Genomic DNA, 13,739 nt, shown 5'->3' with positions numbered 1-13,739 from the left:
CACCTGCAATTATTTCAGTGGATATCACAGAATACCCTGAGTTGGAAGGGACCCATGAGGATCATGGAAATCCACCTTGATGAGTACCAAGGAAAGCCAGTCCCCTGTGATTTGTCTCATACTTCAGACCAGATTTTTTTCCCCGCCATGGGGGACAAGAAAAAGTTTTTCCATCTCCCGCTCAATGGCTGATTTTCAAGAAATTGTTGGATATCATCTTTGGAAATCTCAGATTTAAACAGATATTGGGTTTCACTCCAAAGCTAAGGGCAGGCCATCAGGACAAGCATGAAAAGGCACCAAGGGAAGTCATGCTGAGAGTATGAATCCCTAAAGCCAGGGACCCCCAAAGCCCTGAGGCAGAGTAACTGCACACCTGGGGCTCCAAGCCCAGCCCCTGCAGGGCTGCAGCACCCAGGGAACAGCTACCCTGGAACTGCTGTGGGTGCTGACCCACCCGGAGGTCCCAGCAGGATGAGGCTGGGTGCAGGATGGTGATGGATGCTGTTGTCTGTTCTGGCTGCAGCAGCAGAGAAGTGCCAGGGCTGGCTGGGGAGGCAGAAGCTCTCCAGATAGAGAGTAGATGTGTCCATCTGCACAGAGCTGCTGGAGCTGCCAGTCATCTCACCCAGCCCCTTCCAAAAGCAGCAGCAACGGGGAGCGACGCTGGGAAGCCAAATGCCTTTGCTAATTGGACCTGTTACCAAGTTTGTTTGTTTGGTTGGGTTTTATTTTTTTTTTTGTGGTTTCCCTTCCAGGTTGTGGTGGGAGCCTGGGGTTAGAATCACAAAATAGTTTGGGTTGGAAGGGACCTTAAAAATCATATTCACCTGTGCCAGGTTCACCTGTGCTTCACCACCCTCACAGTAGAGAGTTTCTTCCTAATGTCTAACCTAACCCTGCCTTCTTCCAGCTTAAGGCCTTCATCCCTTGTCCAGTCACTTCAGGCCCTTGCCAAAAGTCCTTCTTTAGCTCTCTTGGAGTCCCTTTAGGCACTGGAAGGGGCTCGAGGGTCTCCTTGGAGCCTTCCCTTGTCCAGGCTGGATACCCCATCTCTCTCAGTGTGTCCTCATAGGATTCTCTGGGCCCTGCCAGGTGCTCTAACCCATGCTGGGATGTGAGACCTGGAGGGCACTGAGTTACATAGTCTTGAAGAGCAAATCCTTTTGCCATTCTTCATGCCACTGACAACATTCAGGGAATGAAGGTCATTTCTCCAGCACAGCTCTCTTCAGGGCAGGTGCTTCCCTGGCCCAGGAGAGGCACTGACCTCTGTTCTCTCTCTCATACGGGGTTTGGATTTTCTGGTGCTGCTAAAAGGAGCTGCAGGGGTTTCTCCTGCTCTCTCTCCCAGCTGTTCAACTAGTGGTAAAACAGAAGCTGCTGGATCTTGAGGAGAGAATGAATAGCTTCAATTCAGGCATGGAAAGGAGATGGAGGCATTTGCTAGAGAGCATCTGACAGCTTGGGGAGAGACGGCAGAGCTGGCTCTGGAGGAGCTGTGGTAATTAGGACCTGTGTTTGCACTCACTGTGTCATTCAGCACCAGGGGTTGCCATATGGAGAGCAGCCCTGTCACTCCAACATCACAGGGCCCTGCAGCTCACTCCCCTCTCCCAGGATGCTGCATCTCCAGGCGGCTGCCTGTTGGGAGCACCGTGGCAGCTCTGTCCTTGCCTGCTGCACGCTGGCACACTCCCAGGGCACCCCTGGGACCCTGCTCTGCTCCCCCTGCACTGCCTCAGGTCCGACAGGAGCGAGGCTGGAGCAGGGTTACCACAGCCCCGGTTTCCTGTGGCAGGGATTGATTCATCCCCCTTCTCCTGGACCCTGTCACTGGCGGAGCCGGCAGTGAAATTACACCTTCTGCTCCACTCCCCCGCATCCCTTACTGTCTCCTGGACAGACTCCACTGCCTGGTGCTATTTTTAGCTCCTGGGAACTCTGATCTTTTTCTTAATGGGACACGTGTACTATGAAACGTGCACTGGCAGATCGCTCCAGCTGCACTGGCGTGAGGAGCTGCCAGGCTGTCTCCCACCTCTCCAGGCATGGGGAGGGAGCAGTGGGACCCATCTCAGCCAGCACCCCTGGCAGGGACCAGGCTGGCATTGCTTTTCCCCCATGGCTCCCTTTACACAGGGTTAGAGCCCCGGCTGTGTCTCCACGCTGCTGGCCATGCCCGGCATTTTCCCACTGTCAGTGGGAATCCTGTCATGGGATGGAGAGGGGTGGGACCACTCTGGTCCCTGCTGGAGGCTGGGGAGGGCATGTCTGGCAGGGAGGTGCTGCAGGGACATTGCTTTGGGGTATCAGAAACCCCCTGGGGCACAGCCAGGCCGAGGTGCACCCCCAGCCCACCATAGGTAAGCTGGGGCCCAGGGCCAGGCTGCTTTTTGATGATGCTGATTTACAGCTGCTGGAGCAGCCATCAGGCTCCTGCAGCACCAGGAGGGCTCTGTCTTCCAGAGATGGAGCAGCAGCTCCTCTTTTCCCACTTGGGGTAAACCAGGGATACAGGAAGATTTGGGTTTCTTTCACTGGGTGCTGCTGGAGTGCTCCAACCTGCCCGAGAACAGAGCACCTCCCTGGAAGTCTCTGGATGCTGAGCCGTGCCAGCGGGGCGGGGAAAAAGGAATACACAAATCAGCCTATTTTATGAAGTACCTAAATTAGGAGGTGGGAGTCTAATTTTAGGCACCTGGTGCTGCCCTTCAGAGCAATGAGTTAAGGACTGCAAGTCCTTCAGTGAGCACTGCCCCTTTCCTGATGCTGCCTGTGTGTCTGGGGCAGGCTCCTGCTGAGATCAGCCCTCGCTGCCAGCCTGGCCCATTGCAGGGGCACTGGAGCTGCTCAGACATGCTGTAATGGACCAGGGACCCCATAAACCCTAAACAAGGACTTTACAGCCTGTTTTGCAACTGAGCCTGGCTGTGACTCAGCAGCAGGGGAAACCGAGGGCTATAACCACCCGGTGCTGAAGGCACATTCACTCTGTCGAGCGTCTCTCTGGAGCTGAGACACTTCCAGCTGAGCTGTGCCATGGTGCTGCTGCAGCAGAGCCAGGCACACCTCGTTAATGCTAATGAATTAAGTATCTCAACACCCAGAGAGGAAAGCAGAGCTGCTGCTGTGCTGGGGATGAAAACAGCACACAAAGATACTGAAGTGAGGAGGGGAGACAGCAGGGGTGGGGGTCTCCACCACCCTCTGCATCCCAGCCAGGGATAGCTGCAGCTCTGGCTCCATGCCACCTGTGGCAGGTCAGACCCTTCCCATGTTTTACGTTCCTCCACGATCCCCTGGAAGCAGATTTGCTGCCCATAACCCAGCAAATTGCCAGACCTGCTGCTGAAGGAGTCCTTCACTTTGTCCTCTCCCATATGACAGCCCCAGAGACACCTGTGGCCACCCTGGGCAGCACAGGGAGCTTGATATCATCTCTGGCAAGACAGAAAGATAAATGGGGACAGCTGGCAGATTGCTGTTTGACAATTGCCCCTTGGAGGACACCTCCTCTGCAGCTCTGCCAGCCTGCTGCTCTCGTTCAAGACTTTCCAATCATTGTAATAGAGTGAAACCTTATTTACTGCCCTTATCCAGCTTCCTAACACGGCCATGGGCACACAGCAGGCATCCTTCCCTCTGTGCTAACAGGAGCCTTAATGGCTCTTCTGCCACAGCACAAATCAACCCCAAATCAACGTGGGCTCTAGGGGAAGGCTGGAAGTGGGGTCAGGAGCAGAGCTGGGCAAAGGAAAGGCAGGAGTGGTGAGGGGTCTGGCCCTGGGCAGGGGGCTGGGGGCTGGGCAGGGTGGGTGCTGGGCTGAAGTGCTGGGATGTGATGGCACATGGCATTCACGTGTTAAATGGTTCAGCTGGGAATGAATGCCAGCAGGGATGGGGAGATGGGGACGCTGCCCCGTGCTGAGCATGCACAAACTCATCACATCACCACCAGCCATTGCTCTGGGGAAGGCTTGGGCACAGCACTGTGTCCATGCCAGGCACTTGGGAAGCCTTGGGATGTGCTCTGTGTCTCAAAGACATGCTGGGACAGAGTGGCTCTCTGTGGCTGGGAATGCTGACTGGGCAGGACCTCATCACCAGGCTGATGCCAGGAGGGTGGGAAACGTGACAGGCAGCACTGCCTGCACCCAGCCCCCTGGACTTTCTCTTAAAATGGGACTCATCAAAGCCTCTCTTTTCAGGAGATGTGGATGGAACTGCAGCAGGGGCAAAGCTGGCAAGTCCCAGTCTCCCATCCCTGCTCTGGTCCCATGTGGGGCCACGCTGATGAGAGTGGAGGTGCCAAGAGGCCCTTGTGTGTCACCACAGCAGGAGGATGGGGACACATCCCACTGGAGCTGCCCACTGGGACAGAAACACTGTCTTGCAAGAGCATCTCGAAGCTGCTGATTTCCTCTGAGGATCTTGGACCAAATCTCTAGAGCGTTAGAAATGCAAGAACATTTCCCTAATCAGCAGCTCCATCAGCACAGGGGTCGCCAGCTCCTCATCAGTTCTGTTTGACGCAGTCTCTCACTTGCCATGCACTAAACCAAGGCTCCAACGAGAGTTCCACCAGGAGAGAAACTTCCCAACAGGAGTCAGGGTGGAAATAGCCATGCAGAGAAACACTGATGCCCCTGTCAGAAGCAGCACCTCTGGCTCTGCTGTTTTGGCACGGGACAAAACTGCTCCAGAGAGGATTAGAAAATTGGTGTTCAGAGGGCAGAGACACCCTGACATCAGCCCCCCAGGAGGGGACCCCCAGCCCAACCCTGTCTGTCTCTGCTGGGGTTATTGATGTGCCAAGGCTCTTCCTAGAGATTCAGGATTCGAACATCAGAGCCGTCTCCGTGGGTTGCCATGGTGATGTGGAGCACTGCCACCTCCCTTCCCTGTCCCTGTGGTGGGACAAGACGGTGCCCAGGCAGAAGAATTCCCTTGGGGCAGGTTTGGGACTCGTTGTGCCTCCTGGGACACCTCTGGGGTGCATCCCCCATCCTCTGTCCCACCATCAGACACAAGCCAGGGCTCAGTGCTGGAGCTGGGGTGGAGAGGGAAGGAGATGCTGGAGTGAGCCGTGTGGTTTTCTTCCATTTCCCTTCATTTCCTTTCTGTGCTTTTCTCTTCTCCTTTCTTGCCCTTCCCAGGCCTGTGGCTGGACCAGCTCCTCTCCCATCAGATGTGCATCAGTGGTGGCAGGAGGAGAGTGTGGTTTGCAGACTTGTGGAGGGGGCCCAGGAAGATAAAATGCTCTGAGGCACCAGAGACTGATTTGTCCCTCAGCCAGCTAACACAGCTGGTTTCCTCCAGGATCCCCCCTCCTCATGTGCTCCAAAATGCAGACACGTTGTGGGCAGATGTGAGCAGAGGGATGGATCCCAGCCTTTGCATTCCATGGGTGCTCCAGAGGGTGTCTGAGATGTGCAGCTGCCCCAGAAGGGGTGTCCTGATGCCACAGGAGATGTCCTGGCAAAGCAGGGAGTGCAGATCCTCATTCCCCCTCCAGGCCAGGGCAGGCGTGGGAGCTGTGTGTGCAAGGAGCTGGGCTGCCTGGGATGTCACCAGTGCCACCAGGGAGCCGCCCTGCCCAGGCTGTCCTGGATTTTGCCTCTCCCCATACTCATCCTTTTCCCTGGCCTGCACTGCCCTGCTTAGGGTGAACCAAAAGCTCCCTGGACCTGCATCTGCTCCATCTTCTCATTCCTGGACCCTCTCTGCTCCCTCCCCTGTCCTGAAAATGCCTCAGAGACCCCAAGACCAAGGCCCTGTGTGAGTGGCCAAGGTGGCATCACCCTGCAGAAGCCGTACTGCAAGATAAGGCAAAAAAGGTTTGGGCTCTGCAGCACGCACCCAGGCTGTGTGAGAAATGCTTTCACAATTGTTGAACATTCAATGCAAACTAGTCACTGAAGGCCAAGGGTTCTTGTAACAAAATAAAAAAGGAAAGCTTTTCTGAAAGCAAGAGCTGATTCATACTGACAGAGATGGCCATCTATTTAGGAAAGCTTAAAACCTCAGAAGCCACCACTTCTGTTGCATCTAGCAGGGTTATAAGCTCTGCTGTAATCTGTCCCTTCAGTGAAAATAACACATTTACAGCAGTCTCCCTAGTCTTGGTGTCTAAACAACCATAAATCCACATGCAGAGAAAGCGTGGTGGTGAAAGCAGACACGATTCAGCCAGGGCTTGACACAGAGTCAGCAGGGAGGGGAGCGGGAGCCAGCACCATCCTGCTCCTGTGATCAACCAAACCCTCCCCAAGCAAACCAGAGCCTGCCCATGGCCTCCCTTACTTTAATCTAGATTGCAATGAATTAAACATGTTTTAATATCAAAAATGAAAGATCAGGGATCAGCAGTAATAAATCCTCCACACTCATTTTCCGTATTAAGCCGGTGTGTACCCAGGGCAAGTGTGATAATTACAGTCACGCAGTGATTTATTTGGAGGAAGGAACCGAAGGCATTCAGATACTGGCATTCTCAGTCTTGGCACATGTTTATGCCCCAGTTCCCTGCCTGCATGATAAATCCCTCCACGGTGGAGGGCCTGGGGGTGGAAGTGCTGGTGGCAGCAGGATTGTGGGTCTGGGGTGTGCGGGGAGCCTCAAGTCTTGTGTGCTCTCTGCCAGTGTGGATCAAAGGGCACACAACAGGCTGAAGGAAAGGTTGTGCTGGGGGCAGAGCGGCCTTGGCCTGTCCCAACAGGAGTTCAGCTGTGCTGAGGGTGGGGTTACACCCCTGACTGAGGCTGCCTCTGCCAGGAGAGGCCCTTCATGCACCTCTGGGGCAAGGGGTCATTAGTGTTTTGGGCTTTCCACACTTCTGCCCCTTGCTCAAGCGCTTTCAGCACAGGGACCCCTACCCTGGGCTGAGGATGTCACTGTCCCCAGCATCATCCCCAGCCAGGGGTGCAGCATCTTCCTGGGCCATTGCCCAGGCTGTGTCTCCAGCACAGCAGGGCCAGCAGTGGGCACCTGCATTTCAGGCCTGCATGTGGCGAGGAAGCCATGGTTACACAATGGATATTTCTATTCTCAGCAGTCATTTTTGGCGTTGCTTTTAACTTTGTCCTGTCTTTTCACCTTTTTGGATAAGAGGCGGCATTTTTTTATTTTTTATTTTTTTTTCTCAGCGTGGCTGTGAATTCTTGTGGGCACTTTGAAGGCTGGAGAGGTCTCTTCTTGCTGGGGAAATGAGGCTGCAGGCTTTGCTCCCCAGCCATTCCAGCCCAGCAGCAGTGAGGCTGTGGGGTGGAATAGGTGTTCCTTGGGTACTGGGGGGGCTTTTTCTGCTGAAAATCTGAAGATTCCCCAGCAGCTGGGTGAGGCTGTGGGCTTGAAAATATAGAGAGGGTGAGGGGTCCTTCAGCTGGGCTTGCAAATATCTGGAAGTTTCATGCCAGTGATTCCACAGCTTAGGGGCTGCCCCTTCCCTTGGCAGCCAGCAACTGCATGTGAAAGGCTTTGTAGATGCCACTGAAATTTCTCCAGGAGGCACAATCCCCTCTGGAAATTTACCCTTGCACTTCGAGGCTTCAAACATCTTTTTCCTTACCCCAGTAAGTAATCCATGGGCACTTGGGCTCTGTGGATCACAAGCAGAAACCCCTCACCCTGAAGGAAGTGGAGGATTTTGACTTCTCTTAACATGGGAAAAGGGGGAACTCAGTGGCTGCTTAAAGGCTGTGAAAACACTCATTCAATCTACATTATAAATGCCTCAGGCTGTGCAGGCTGTCACTGCCCCATGGGGATCAGCACCTCTGATGGCACAGTCCCACCAGCACAAAACACTGCTGGTTCTGATTGTCTTGGAATGTATGTTTGTTCCACCAGGCCTCAGCCTCCAAAATTCCTGCCCAAGGAATTGAAGTTTTAATGTATTCTTCGAGGATTAAATTTCAAGATCTCATAAACACCCACTGAGGCTTGGGGATACACATCTAGAAGCAGAGGATGAGAGTCCAAGAGCTGGTATTTAAAAGTGAATTAATCTGGGATTTTGAGTCAATCCTGCTATATTTAAAAGCCTCATTCTTGAGGGAACACTGCCACAAAAGTACTCTGTCCTCGGTGTTGGTGCTGGCACTCAGTGTGACACCCTTGGGGGTGGAATTCTGGTGTCCCACTACCAGCAGCAAGGACACAACCTGCTCTAAGCACCAGGGAGTCCAAAATATTCCCAGGGGATGAGGGCTACAGCTTCTCCTGACATGGCAATGAAGGATAATAACTTGGCACAATTCCTGCCGAGGGCGAATTGCTTCAAAAGTTCCTGGAGAAAAGCACGATTTAGACAAAATGTTCCCAAGTCTCCTAAAGACCCCACAGGGGAAAGGCAGAACAGCCCATCCTCCTGAGCTGTGCTGCTGCAGCACCTGAAGCTGGATGGTGTCAGGTCCTAAATTAACTTGAGGAGATTTTTTTTTTTCCCTTTCTTGAAGCAGTAGCATCCATAAAGAAGGTGCAGAGAAGCCTTGCCTTTTGGGTAGTGCCTGCAAAGGTCCCCCTGAAGATGTCCTGGCTACTGTTCAGAGCAGGGAGATGCTTTCCCTCAGAGGATGGAGCTGGAAGAAACCTCCCATGGCTGTCCAGTGGAAGAGATTGGGCTTCTTCCAGATTTTAAAATCCTCATGAATTCCCATGACTCCGGCAGCTGGGGCTTACTGGATATCACAAGACCGATGTTTCCAAGGCTGGTAACAGTGGGCATAGCTCTTAAATATCCTTCCATTAAATCACAGTCTCCTTCTGCTTGTTGTGGTAGATGCAGGGCACCTGGCACTGCCAGGAGCCCAAAGGACAGCCCTGCAGCAGCACGGGGAAAGAAGAGGAATACCTGTTTTTAGCCACAGAGCATTTGGGTTTTTTTCTCCTTTGCAGAGATGGGCTGAGAGCAGTGAGAACAGTCCATGGCATTGAACTCCTCATCTAACACCTGAAGTGCTTGCCATCAAAATAGAAACTAATCTGAGATCTGAAGGAAATGGATGGGATTTGGCCTGTCTTTCCAGCACAGAGCCCTGGGCTGGGGATGGCAGGGAAGGGGCTGGGCTGCTGCTCTTGGAGCACCTGCCACATTTGGCTGGGAGCATCTCTCTGTGCCTGTTGACACGCTAAAATAAATGGAGATGCCTTTTGATGTTGCCTTTGAATCGCTACTCTCTCTTCCTTCTTGTCCCCAGGGTATTTTATTGGACTTCATAATAAAGCTGGAGGGGGGGGCAGAAGGGGGAAAGTTCTTTGAGTTTATTGTAAATGAGCAGAATTTTATCATCCCTCTGCTTCCATTTTAAATTTACCCTGTAATCTTATTTACAAGCTGAATACCAAGTGCTGGAGTAATCAGTAGGGGATCAATAACCAAGAGAGGTTCCTTGAGCTGCAACCATTTAAAGGTAATCTGTCCCTTGCACGCAGGGGTGGAAGCTGTTTTTGGGGAGGAAAGGTGCTGCTGGGAGAGCCCAGCCTGGTCCCCTTTATGCAGAAGGAACCAGGACTCTGACAAGCCCCAGTCTTCTCCCTGTGAGCCACCAGCTTGGCCACAAACTGAATCCTCAAGCACAAGCCATGGTTTGGGGGTGGGATGCAGTGAAACCTTCCCCAGTGGACATCCCCTTCAAGGCCTTGAAGTAGGGCAGGGGGACCACAACCACCACCTCTCCTCCTACTCAGCCCAGCATGAGCCAGGAGCGATGCTCCCAAAACAGAGATGTGCTTCTGCCTGGGGAGGCAGGACCAGTCAGCAGAGCCACAGGAACTTTGGGCTGGTGTGCTGGGGAACACATCAGCCCCTGTCTGTTGCTAATTAGCACAACTGCCCTCCCTGGGATCGCTAATCTTATTATTTCTTACTGCGCTCTCTTTTGCATTCGACTTTTTCATTTGCCTGAAGGTGCTGGCAACCCCAGAGCGCTTTAAATTCAAAATAAAGAAATATATCTGCGTTTTAGAAAGGACTGCAGAGAGGACAGAGAGAGAGCTTGCCATCTCTTTGTTACTCTAGTCCAGACCTGGCCAAAATCAAGTGGCTAAATTCAGATGTTACCCCTTGTGTGACCACCCTGAGCAGAGGGGGCAGGACGCGGATACTTGCGCAAGCTGCCTGCTCACTGCCTCCCTTTTCCAGCTCCCACACTGGCTGGGAAAGTGCCTGCTGAGTCCCAGCCTGTTGCTGCCTCACTCTCCTCTTGCTGCCTCCTCCTTACTCAGCAGCAGCATCTCCCCCAGCCCATCCATCACCCCGGATTAGCCATTAGTACAGTCACCCATTCGCGGGGCTGCAGCTCCGACGGATTGTGTTAGCATTCCAGCCACCACAATGGATGGCCTGACATCGAAACCCTTTTGGATCACAGGGAGAAGCAAATCAATTATTTCACTCCCCTGCCTGCTGCCAGCACCCGGGCTGGAGCATGCTCTGATCCCTTAATGGCATTTTGAAACACCGTCAAGAGGATGGTGCATTTCATTTCATCTCCAGTGCCAGGAGGGCGTTATCACAAACCCCTTGGTGGGACAGCCTGTCCCCTGATGCTGCCTGACTGTCCCTGCACCCTCCTCTTCCTCCCAGGGATGCACAACCCGACTCTCTCACACTGCAGGTAGTCCAGCCTCCCAGGCAGGCAGAAGAAAAGGGAGGAATTGTGTGCAAAAAGGGGAAAAAAGCCTTAATTGGAGTGCCCTGTCTCTCAATTCACCTAAAGTGATCGAGTTCCCAGCAGCAGCATAGCTCTTGCTCGCTCCCCTTCTCTCATGTACAAATATAGCACAATAATTGGATGGGGGCTCTTTGCCCTCTCCTTGGCATCTCGTCCTGCGTGGAGCAGGGTCAGGCAGCCAGCACGGCTCGTGGCGCTGGGCAGAGCATCCTCTGAGCACACAGCCACAGCCCCAGACACTCCTCCTGCCTGGGAAACGGGGGGACAGGGCTTCAGTCTCCCCCAGCTCCAAGGAGACACCACACAGCTGGGCTGGGCAGTGGGGAGGGCGTCCTGGCTGCTGGATGAGGGTCACTCTGCATCCAGAGGATCTGATGGTGCTGCATCTTGTGTCCTCCAGTCCCTCCAGCTTTGTCCCAAAGCTGTGACCAGTGGGGTGGGATGAGTGGGAAGGACAATTTCCCTGCCCACTGCCCCAGTTTCTGCAGTGCTGCTGAGAGCACAGCTCTTGCTGGTGGAGCCAGTGCTGGCTGAAGGAACTTCTTGCAGCAGTTCCTTTTCCTGGAGCTGCGTGTAAAGGGAAACAACAGGCTGGGGAATGCTGAGGCTGCTCCCAGTTCCCTTCAGCTTGCATGAGACACAAGTTATTTCAGGACAAACCATCCCATCTCCTGGTTTATGGCACTCATGTTGGAAGTCTTGAGTCCTTTGGGATCAAGAGCAGACACTTTGTCCCCTCCCTGAGCTCTGCTTCCACCCCCATGGAAGAGAAGCAGAGCTCCTCACACAGTCAGGGGACTCTGAGCTGCTCTCTCCTCTGTGTGGTGGCTGTGTGAGCTTTAATGAGACTTTCTCACTTTATAATGATGGACAAAGTGAAGGAATTGCCATAACTGAGCTCATCATCAAGGTGAGCAGTATGGGCTCTGATGTCCTCCTGGGTATCACATCCCAACTCAGCTGCAGCAGTGGGGCTGGGGAGAGCATTCCAATCTTCCTGTGAGCAGCAGGATTGCAGGGCTTTTCTCTGTGCAGGTGTGGAGAAGCAGCCTGAATGGAAGGCACCAGCTAAATATAAACTCTGATTAAAAGATAAGTGATGGTAAGTGGTTTCATTGTTTGGGAGCAAGGACCTCCAAACCATTCACAGGAAACGACTCAACCAGCCTCAGCAGAGCCAGTAATTAAAGGTAACTGTAGCCCAAAGCAGTCACAGCACAAATAAAGCAGGGAATGAAGATTGCACTCCTGTGGTGAGCTGACCTTGGTTGGATGCCAGGTGCCCACCCAGCTGCTCTATCCCTCCCCTCCTAAGCAGGAGAGGGGATGGGATGGGGGTGGGAGGAGAAAATCAGATTAAAAAACCACTCATGGGTCAAGATGAAGGCAGTTTAATAAAGCAAAAGGCTCACACCAGCACCAGCTGAACAACACAGTGGCCTCCTAAAGATCTGTGTGCCAGGGAGCTCATCCTTGGCCATCTCAAGCACCCTGGCAGGCACCAGCAGGGCACCAGCCTGCCTACTGGCACCCCCATGGGGAGGGTGATCCCCAGCCCCTGCACAGAGAGGGAGAGCTGTGATCTGAACCATGCTCAGCCTTACCAGGGCCTGGAGTGGACTGCACTATTGGAATGAGGTGAAAAAAGAGATTTAAGGCAGCAGGAGGCCTCTTGAAGAGCATGAAAGGAATCAACAGTGATGGGATGGGATGGGATGGGATGGGATGGGATGGGATGGGATGGGAAGGGAAGGGAAGGGAAGGGAAGGGAAGGGAAGGGAAGGGAAGGGAAGGGAAGGGAAGGGAAGGGAAGGGAAGGGAAGGGAAGGGAAGGGAAGGGAAGGGAAGGGAAGGGAAGGGAAGGGAAGGGAAGGGAAGGGAAGGGAAGGGAAGGGAAGGGAAGGGAAGGGAAGGGAAGGGAAGGGAAGGGAAGGGAAGGGAAGGGAAGGGAAGGTCTGGCTCTGTGAGCCAGTTAGGCACTCACAGCTCAGGGCTGTCCATGTGTTCCCCTGCCAGGGTCCCAAGGCCTGACACAAGTAGAGCACGTCCACCTGAGCTCCTCTGAAGGCTGATTTGTCACCCTCTCCACTGGTCAGGAGTCCACACAGCTCCTGAGGTACTTTATGAGGAGGGCTGTCCCTTGAAACTCCTCTCCAGAACATCCAGTGGCCTTTATTTGAAAGGCAGCTTTGCTTCTGGTGCAGGCCAAGGAACACCTGGGTTGCAGTAGGTACAATCCCCAGGCATGTGGGACATCAGCACTCACAAAACTGAGCTCTCCAGACCTCTGCCAGCCCTTTTCTACAGAGGTAGCAGCACTGGGCCAGGGAAACTTGGGTTGTAGCACCTCTTCTGTAGAAGCAGGCTGAGAAAATGAGGATTGTTCAGCCTGGACAACCTCTTCAATCTGGAGAATATCCTTCCAGTATCTAAAGGAGCTCCAAGAGAGCTGGAGAGGGACTTTTAACAAGTGAATTGAGTGATAGGAAAGGAGGAATGGCTTTAAACTGATAGAGGGCAGGTTTAGATTGGACATAAGAAAAAAGTGGTTTACAATGAGGGTGAGGCCCTGGCACAGGGTGCCCAGAGGACCTGGGGCTGCCCCATCTCTGGATGTTCAAGGCCAGGTTGGATGGGGCTTGGAGCAACCTGGGATAGTGGAAGGTGTCTCTGCCCATGGCAGGGGGGTGGAATGAGGTGTTCTTTAAGATCCCTTCCAACCCAAACCATTCTATGATTTAATGCACTAACCTCAAGCTTCCTTGAGCCTGTGGGACTTTGCAACTCAATCCCCTGTGTCCTGAGCCATGGTTTGCCTCCTCTCCCTTCTCTGCACTAAAGCTGTACCCTGACATCAGCAAAACTAAGTACCTGTCCAGGAAAGGAAAGCAAGATTGATTTGACTCCAAATGCTGCCAAATGCATAAAGCCAACACACTGGGAAAAATAAGGCAGGCAATTTCATCCTAGTTGCCTTCAGCAACAATGACATTAGGTGTTATTTGATACAAGAGAAGAGCCAATATTTCGAGACTGAAGGGCAATTATTTAAACCTGTGTATT

General features: G+C 53.2%; 2 long non-coding RNA genes across 2 annotated transcripts; both read left to right on the top strand.

Moving 5' to 3' along the window:
- Positions 1-2,757: 2,757 nt before the first annotated feature.
- LOC147650514 (uncharacterized) lies at positions 2,758-9,170 on the top strand. The gene is made up of 2 exons (XR_015276287.1): positions 2,758-3,263; positions 4,212-9,170. It is a non-coding gene; the product is annotated as an uncharacterized LOC147650514 (long non-coding RNA).
- Positions 9,171-11,895: 2,725 nt separating this feature from the next.
- Positions 11,896-13,039, top strand: LOC147650513 (uncharacterized). Its single transcript, XR_015276286.1, has 2 exons — positions 11,896-12,314; positions 12,693-13,039. It is a non-coding gene; the product is annotated as an uncharacterized LOC147650513 (long non-coding RNA).
- Positions 13,040-13,739: the final 700 nt, after the last annotated feature.

The sequence above is a fragment of the Cyanistes caeruleus genome, chromosome 14 (genome assembly GCF_971803275.1).
Source record: "Cyanistes caeruleus chromosome 14, bCyaCae1.hap1.1, whole genome shotgun sequence".
Taxonomy (NCBI): Eukaryota; Metazoa; Chordata; class Aves; order Passeriformes; family Paridae; genus Cyanistes; species Cyanistes caeruleus.
This window is presented reverse-complemented; position numbering and strand designations above follow the sequence as displayed.